Below are 8,262 nucleotides of genomic sequence, written 5' to 3' on the forward strand. Positions count from 1 at the left end.
TAAGCCCCGACCACCTGTCACCGGAAGTCCCACCCATGGGGGGTATTACTTCCGGGGTCAAGGCAGACACATGACCGGAAGCAAAGTGCCCTCTACCAATCAGGAGGGGTTTCGCTCACGTAGGCCTGCCCCGAGAGGAGATTTGACCAATATGGGGGAGTTCCAGGGCGGGGTGACCAATCCAGAAGGGGTTCATGTGACCCCTCTAAGAACTCCTCCCACCTCCCTCTACCAATCAGGAGGGGTTTCAACCACATAGGACTGCCCCAAGAGCAGATTTGACTGATTGGGGATGTCCCGGGGCAGGGAGACCCATCCGGAAGTGGATAATGTGACCTCTCTAAGCAGGGCCGGCTCTGGCTTTTTTGCCGCCCTAGGCGAAAAAGCACCCGCCGCCCCCCCAGCACCACCAGCGCGGCAGAGGAGGGCGCCGAGCAATCCCCGACTGGCCGGAGCGCCGGGGGGAGGGCGGGGAGCCCAGCCGGGGCTCTCCGCTCTCCCCGGCGGCCAGAACGTCTGGGGGAAGGTGGAGTGCCCCCGACGGCCAGAGCGCCGGGAGGAGGGCGGAGAGCCCTCCCGGCGGGCAAAACGCCGGTAGGAGGGCGGAGAGCCCCCGGCGGCCAGAGCGCCGGGAGGAGGGCGGCCAGAGCGTCTGGGGGAAGGCGGAGAGCCCCCGGCGGCCAGGGCGCCGGGAGGAGGGCGGCCAGAGTGTCTGGGGGAAGGCGGAGAGCCCCCGGCGGCCAGAGTGCCGGGAGGAGGGCGGAGAGCCCCCGGCGGCCAGAGCGCCGGGAGGAGGGCGGAGAGCCCCCGGCGGCCAGAGCGCCGGGAGGAGGGAGGAGAGCCCCCAGCGGCCAGAGTGCTGGGAGGAGGGCGGAGAGCCCAGCCGGGGTTCTCCACTCTCCCCAGCGGGCAGAGCGCCGGGAGGAGGGCGGAGAGCCCCCGGCGGCCAGAGCGCCGGGAGGAGGGCGGAGAGCCCCCGGCGGCCAGAGTGCTGGGAGGAGGGCGGAGAGCCCAGCCGGGGTTCTCCACTCTCCCCAGCGGGCAGAGCGCCGGGAGGAGGGCGGAGAGCCCTCCCGGCGGCCAGAGCTCCGGGAGGAGGGCGGAGAGCCCCCGGCGGCCAGAGCGCCGGGAGGAGGGCGGAGAGCCCAGCCGGGGCTCTCCACTCTCCCCGGCGGCCAGAGTGCCGGGAGGAGAGTGGAGTGCCCCCGGCGGGCAGAGCGCTGGGGGGAGGGCGGCGAGCCCGGCCAAGGCTCTCCGCTCTCCCTGGCGGCCGAAGCGCCGCGGGGAGGGCGGCGAGCCCAGTCGCGGCCCCGCTCTCGGGCCGGAGCGCCCCGCCGCGCCGCCCCCCTCCAGGCACTGCCCCAAGCACATGCTTGGTGGGCTGGTGCCTGGAGCCGGCCATGTCTCTAAGAACTCCTCCCACCGCCCTCTATCAATCGCAATGGGTTTCGGTCGCATAGGACCGCCCCGAGAGCAGATCTGACCAATCGGGGGTGTTCCAGGGCGGGGTGACCCGCCCAGAAGGGGGTCGTGTGACCCCTTTAAAAATTCCTCCCAGCGCCCTCTGCCAATCAGCGTGCAGCACCATCACCCCATAAGTCCCACTGCCGGGGCAGAAGAGGCCATCTTTTACCAAGAACGCGTGCTCTAGAAATCGTGGAAACATGGTCTCCTTCACCACTCCCGTGAGAACTTCGGACTTTGTTCTAGCCCCGAGGGCCTTTGACCATCCGCGGAGAAAGCGCTACATCAGCGACAGTTCCGAGGAGGAGGAGGGAGCGACCGAGGGGAGCCCTTTGGCCCAGCCGTTGATGGATACGCCAGAACCCAAACCCAACTGCTTGTGAGACACCCCGATGAGCGTGGTGGCCTCTTGTCGTCCATCCCCCTGGAGGAGGAAGGCGAACACAGCTTGGTGGAGTCACCGTAGGACAAGGTGAACGGAAAAGACGTCGCTCAGGTAAATGAGTGATTAAGAAGTGACGGTTGATGATGGGGTGTAATGGGGTTAGGAACCGGGGGTGGGTAGGGGGGGTTGTGTAAATTTAAAAACAAGCAGTGGGAATTTACACTGTTTCTTTTCTGAAAATCTCTCGACAGCTCGACGATGCCTTTCTAGAGGAGCAGGAGGCCCTGGACAGCGTTGCATCAAGCAGCGAAGATTAACTGGGCCTACCTTGGTTACGCCGATACAAATTGTTGAAGAGGACTCCGAGGATGATGGCTATGAGGAGTTTAGGAGGAGGCTTGGCATGGAACTAACTGAGCCAGTGCCACGTTGTGAGCGTAAAAAAAGTCCTGCGGACTATTGTACACGTTGCTGTTCATGCTGTCCTTAATCACTGCCTTAGGGAAAAGCTTTTTGAAGATTGTGAGGGCTGTGTCATAGATGCGTCAGCCCAATGGCACCATGACTGTGTGACTTGGACTTCAGTGGCTATAAACTGCAAACTCGGGGGCCTGTGTGCTGAGCTGTGTTTGGAAATCCTATTAAACACTGTTATTGCCATTGGTTATGCTACGCAATGTCTGTGCCTAACCCCAGAACATTTAGCGCCAGGGGGACCTTGATAAAAAACAAGCCCCAAGACATTCATTGAGCTGTGCAAAGGGCCTCCACTTGGAATGGGCACTGTAAGAGGCAGGGCCGGCTTTAGCAAGAGCGGGGCCCGATTCCTGGGGGCGGGGCTTGCTGCAAGCCCCACCCCCAGGAATCGAGCCGAGCCGCGGGGGGGGGGGGAACCCGAGCCGCGCCGCGGGGGGGGGAGGGGACACGGGGAGACCCGAGCCGCGGGGAGGACGGGGGGGGACACGGGGAGACTCGTGCCGCGCCGGGGGGGGGGGACCCGAGCCGCGCCGCAGAAGCCGCGCCGGGGGGGGACCCGAGCCGCGGGGACCGGGCCGGGCCGGAGCCGGACCGCGGGGCCGGGCTGGAGCCAAGCCGGGCCAGAGCCCTTCTCCCGCCCCCACCACCCCAGCTTACCTTGTGCTGCTGGCCCGCCCCTGCTTCGTCTCAGACTTCCCGCGAATCTCTGATTCGCGGGAAGCAGGGGAGGGGGTGGAGCGTGCAGGGGAGGGGAGGAGGGGGAAGTGAGCTGGGGGTGGGGTGGACAGCTGCAGCGCGGGGCCCTCTTGGCGCGGGGCCCAATTCAGCCGAATCGGCTGAATCGGCCTAAAGCCGGCCCTGGTAAGAGGCCCTACTGAAAAATGTATTTGAACTAAAAGAAAAAAAAAGAAAAGAAAAGCAGCCCAGTTGTGCAGACAACGTATTCCCCCAGCCCAGCCCACAAAAGGGAATGCTAGGGAGGGGTGAGCCAATCAACTTGCTGACTATTTTGAAACAAAGAGTTAGGATGGTATAAAAACCTCAGGGAGCTTGGAGCCTGTCTCTTCCAACAGAAACGCTCTTGAATTGCTGCTGGACTGCAAGAGGAGGTATGCGCCCTGTTTTGAACTCTGAAAATAGATATTCTATAATGCCATTCTTTGGCCATGCCGTCTTAGTAAATAATGGTGCCTGGCTTTATTGCAGTGTGATCTGTTTAGCATGGAACCAGGAACTTTAAGCTGCATTTCACCACCAGGCCAAGGTAAAAACCATTTTAACTATAGATGTGCTTAATACTGTTAAATTAAAAAAAAAAAACTTTCAGCTATTACACAGGTTGTATAGGGATTTGGGGGTAATTGTAACTTAACATTTTTGCTTGTTCTTTAACCTGAAGGCCCAAACACACATGGGGGCGGGGTGGTGGTGGACAGAACAACCATGTGCCTTTTAAATGCATGTGGGTTTATTGAAAAGTATTTTCTATGGATTTTAAAAGCAGTTTGGTTTTTATTTTGCAAAATGAGATGTCTTTTTACAAAATGTTTGTGGGTTTGTTTTTTAAAGCGGTAGAAATAAATTCAAAACCTGTGTTTGTTGTACAGCCTGAAATGGATTATTCTGTGTTAAAGCTGTGACTTTTCAAATAGAAAAAACACCGTAACGAATATTTTATTTGTTTAAGTTTACAAGACAGTTTCATGTGTTTTATAATGTTGTTTGCTTCACAGTACGGTCAAAACATGAGAGGGCAAACAAGCTCAGAAGAAAAAGGAAAGAGACAGCTGAAAAGGAAAATTCACCAGCATCAATGACTGATGGATGGATGAAGCCCAGTAAATATATTTTGCTTATTTCTTTGGTTGTTTCATGAGGTTTTGTATTTTAAGTAAATCCATAGGTGTGGGTGAGAAAGATGGTAAAGTTCAGTTTCGTAAAATGTCTTTTCTCCCCCTCATAGGCACGGGCAGCTTTCCTGACAATGCTGTAGTCGAAGCTACAGGGACACCTCCACCAGAATCGCCAAAGAACCAGGAATCTGCTTTGAGACCTTTAACAACGCTAACACAAAACAGCACAAGCAGGAGCGCCGCCAGCTTTTCTGCCGCCCTAGGCAGCGGAAGGTCCCGCCCCGAAATGTCGCCCCCCCACCGAGGCAGCGGAAGGTCCCGCCACTAAAATACCGCTATGGTCGCCGCCCCCCCAAATTGTAGCGCCCTAGGCGACCGGCTAGGTCACCTAATGGGTTGCGCCGGCCCTGAGCACAAGGGTGCAGATGAAACATCAGGGCAGTCCAAACCTCATATACGTCAAACCCAAGGACAAAACAAAAGACTCTGGTAAAGACCAACCACGCAAACACAACTCCAGTTCCTCAGCGGCCACCACCACACCAAGCCCTGAGAAAACTGAGCAAAACCGCTCACATTCACAAACCCAGAGCACGCACTCTAGGGGTTGTGAATAAAAAACCAAGGACTGACAAACCATTCTCCCAACACCATAAGCTCGTCACAGCTCCCCCATATTCTAGTATTTGGGGAAAGTATGATGCTTCATTCAGAAAACTAATGAAGATTTGGGGAAAATATGAGGCTTTGTTCAGAATACTGGTGGCTGCTATATCCTCAGGGGTCTAAAAGAAAGGAGGGCTGGAAACCACGTCAAAAATGCAAAAGCTCTGGCGGGTGACTTTTTGAAAAATGCTTCAATTTTTCCAAAAGGGGGCTCTGAGCAGGCGTGACTACCCGTGGAAAGGGGCCTGGGTAAAAAGGGCACCCTCAAGGGTACACATCAGCTCAGGTGTAAACAAAATGGGGGACAGCTCTTGGTGGACAAACAAATGGCGGCCAAAAAGTTCCAGGCCAGGGTCTCAGTAAAAATTTTAAAAAAGGCTAAAGAGGTAATGAGGAAAAAAAACAAAAAGAGATGCCCCCTACTGGAGGCTCTCAAACTGGCTTGTCTGAAAATGGGGAGGTGGAACCCGACTCTCACGCAGAGTCTGGTTTAGAAAATTCCCCAGAGGGCTCTCTAGAAGGTCCCCGTCTGCTCCTGATGACCCTCACGGAGGCCCCTCGGAGTCTGACTCTCAAATAGCATCTGCTGTAGAAGATGCCGCTGACGGTCCCATAGAGGAACCCCCAAGTAACTCTGAAAATGCAGAGGTGTATATGGAGAGAGTGAGAAGTTGGCAACGTGAATTAGATTTGGGGGGTCGGTGTATTGTGAGGAATTTCGTTTTGTCAATCCTGAGGGAATAAATTCAGCTCAGCAGGTTGTTGAAGCCATACACAGGGGAATACAGTTAGTTCTGGATGACGTTAATGGTGATTATGATGATTATGTTCAGTTACGTTTAGAGAGCCGAAATTTAACTAACCCTTTGTTTTCGGTCAGAAGAACTAGGGATGAGCTGTCTGCTGAGGATTTCTTAGCTCAGGCCTGAAAGCTGCTACAGAGCAATAGAGAGTTGCATCTCGATGGGACGTTGCGCCTCGTTGTGACAGTTGTAAAAAACAGGGGTGGGGGCGCTCGTAGAGTTTTAAATTCTATCCACGGTAGTCAAATCCTCCATAAAAAGAGACAATGCTTAGTAGACCTGATTTACACCGGTACCAATCTGTGTTTTGTGGGTGGGCTCTTGGCCGTTATGTCCGACCGTCAACCTACAGACGTGGAATTGTTAGCGGGGGCGAGAAAGTTGCATGAGAAACTGGGGTGGTCAGATCAAAAAAAGGTTCTGCTCAGTGACGTAGCAACGTTTGAAAAGCATCTAGGAGTCAATATACAGGTGGTGCTGTATGCGGCGAAAGGCGGATGGGGCTTTTTTAAAACGGGGGGCCCAGTGTACCCCAAGACTTTTTTCATCCTGTTGCACGATGAGCATTACTATGGGGTTCTGGATGTGAAAAGGTTGTTTGGTGTGAAGAATTATTGGGAGTTTTGCCACATGGTGTACAGTCACGACCACTCTTACAGGTATCGTTGCCGCCTCTGTTTGAGCGTAACATGCTTGGACAGCACGGGCGTGCAGCTGAGGTGTCCTAGCTGTAGACTGTATTGTCAATCCAAAGAGTGTTTAGACGGACACGTCGACTGTGCATCGAAAAAACAAGTCGAATGCCTGTCTAAAACTTTGTGTGATAAGTGTCAGTCTGATGTGGACAAGCGGCACAGGTGTAAAGGGAGGCGGTGTAAGCAGTGTCAGGGTTTGATCGCTGGTGATGTAGACAGTCACCTGTGTTTTATGGACAGCCTTAGAAAGCCCGAATCATCAGAAAAGTATCTTTTTTTATGATTTTGAATGCACGCAGGAGACTGGGTTGCACACGTCCAATTACATTTTTGTTATGTCCCTAAAGCCAGAAAAATCCTGGGAATTTAAGGGCGACGAGTGTCTTTCCATGTTTGTTGAGACCTTTATTGGCAAAGAGTTCCAGGACTACACGTTCCTAGCGCAAAATTCCAAAGGTTACGATACGTACTTCATCGTTAGAAAGTTACTGAAGGAAAAGATGTGCCTAGAACTGATCACTCAGGGTACCTCTTGGGGCCAGATTCACCAAAGGGCTTAAGTGCCTAACTGATGGTTTAGGCACCTAACTGCCAGAATCAGGCCCCACTGGGATTCCCAACCCCCCACCCAGCTGCTGCTCACCACTGCAGGGTCCTAAACTCACTTGAAAGTCATTTACAACAAGAGGGTCCTAGGAGAAGGGTTTAAAACCCTGCCCTATGGCTTTTAAAAATGGATACGAGGTGGAAACACCCCTTTTCTGCAATTCTCGCGGGGCCTAGCAACTGCGGGAAAAGTTACTTTATAAAAAATGTGTTGGATAATGCCAAACAAACACTGTCTGTTATGCTTGAGAATATTGTGTGGTGTTACAGTTGTTGGCAACCTCTGTATAAAGAACTGCTTGTAACAGCTGGGGTTGCTGACCGAAAACATGTCTAGCTGTGTAAAGAGAAACCTGGTCCTTTTAAAATTACTTAGCAAATCGTCCCCGCAGCAAAGGAGGGCTAGACTATGTTCGGCCTCCGACGATTTAGTAGCGGCCATCTCAGAAATAGCGCTCAAGCTCCCAACTTCCCTGGGGGTGTAATAGATTTTTCTTCCATTTTGTCCTTTTCCAGATTTTCGTCTTGATATCTGTGTCTCATATAATGCATCAGCTGTTTTTGCTTATGTCTATTTACTCCCACGGGGCTACCGATGTGTAAGTTCTCAAAAGGCTTCTAGAAAGGCATCGTCGAGTTGTTGAGAGATTTTCAGAAAAGAAAGTAAGCACCCCACTGCTTGTTTTTAGATTTACACAACCCGACGGTTCCTAACCCCATTACACCCCATCATCAATCGTCACTTCTTAATCACTCATTTACCTGAGTGACGTCTTTTCCGTTCACCTTGTCCTCCGGTGACTCCCCCGATCTGTGTTCGCCTTCCTCCTCCACGGGCGTGGACGACAAGAGGCCACCACGCTCATCAGGGTGTCTCACAAGCAGTTGCGTTTCGGGTTCTGGCGTATCCATCAACGGCTGGGCCAAAGGGCTCCCCTCGGTCGCTCCCTCCTCCTCCTCGGAACTGTCGCTGATGTAGCGCTTTCTCCACGGATGGTCAAAGGCCCTCGGGGCTAAAACAAAGTCCGAAGTTCTCACACGGGTGGTGAAGGAGTCCACGTTTCCACGATTTCTAGAGCACGCATTCCTGGTAAAAGATGGCCCTTCTGCCCCGGCGCTGGGACTTATGGGGTGATGGTGCTGCACTCTGATCGGCAGAGGGCGCTGGGAGGGGTTTTTAAAGGGGTCACACGACCCTCTTCTGGGCGGGTCACCCTGCCCTGGAACACCGCCGAATGGTCAAATCTGCTCTCGGGGCGGTCCTATGCGACTGAAACCCATCACAGTTGGTAGAGGGCGCTGGGAGGAGTTCT

General features: G+C 54.0%; 1 long non-coding RNA gene across 1 annotated transcript; it reads left to right on the top strand.

The window, feature by feature from the left end:
* Nucleotides 1–3,309: 3,309 nt before the first annotated feature.
* Nucleotides 3,310–7,678, top strand: LOC135977360 (uncharacterized). The gene is made up of 4 exons (XR_010594814.1): nucleotides 3,310–3,435; nucleotides 3,533–3,590; nucleotides 4,060–4,164; nucleotides 4,290–7,678. It is a non-coding gene; the product is annotated as an uncharacterized LOC135977360 (long non-coding RNA).
* The last annotated feature ends 584 nt before the right edge of the window (nucleotides 7,679–8,262 follow it).

Source organism: Chrysemys picta, chromosome 24 (genome assembly GCF_011386835.1).
Source record: "Chrysemys picta bellii isolate R12L10 chromosome 24, ASM1138683v2, whole genome shotgun sequence".
Taxonomy (NCBI): Eukaryota; Metazoa; Chordata; order Testudines; family Emydidae; genus Chrysemys; species Chrysemys picta.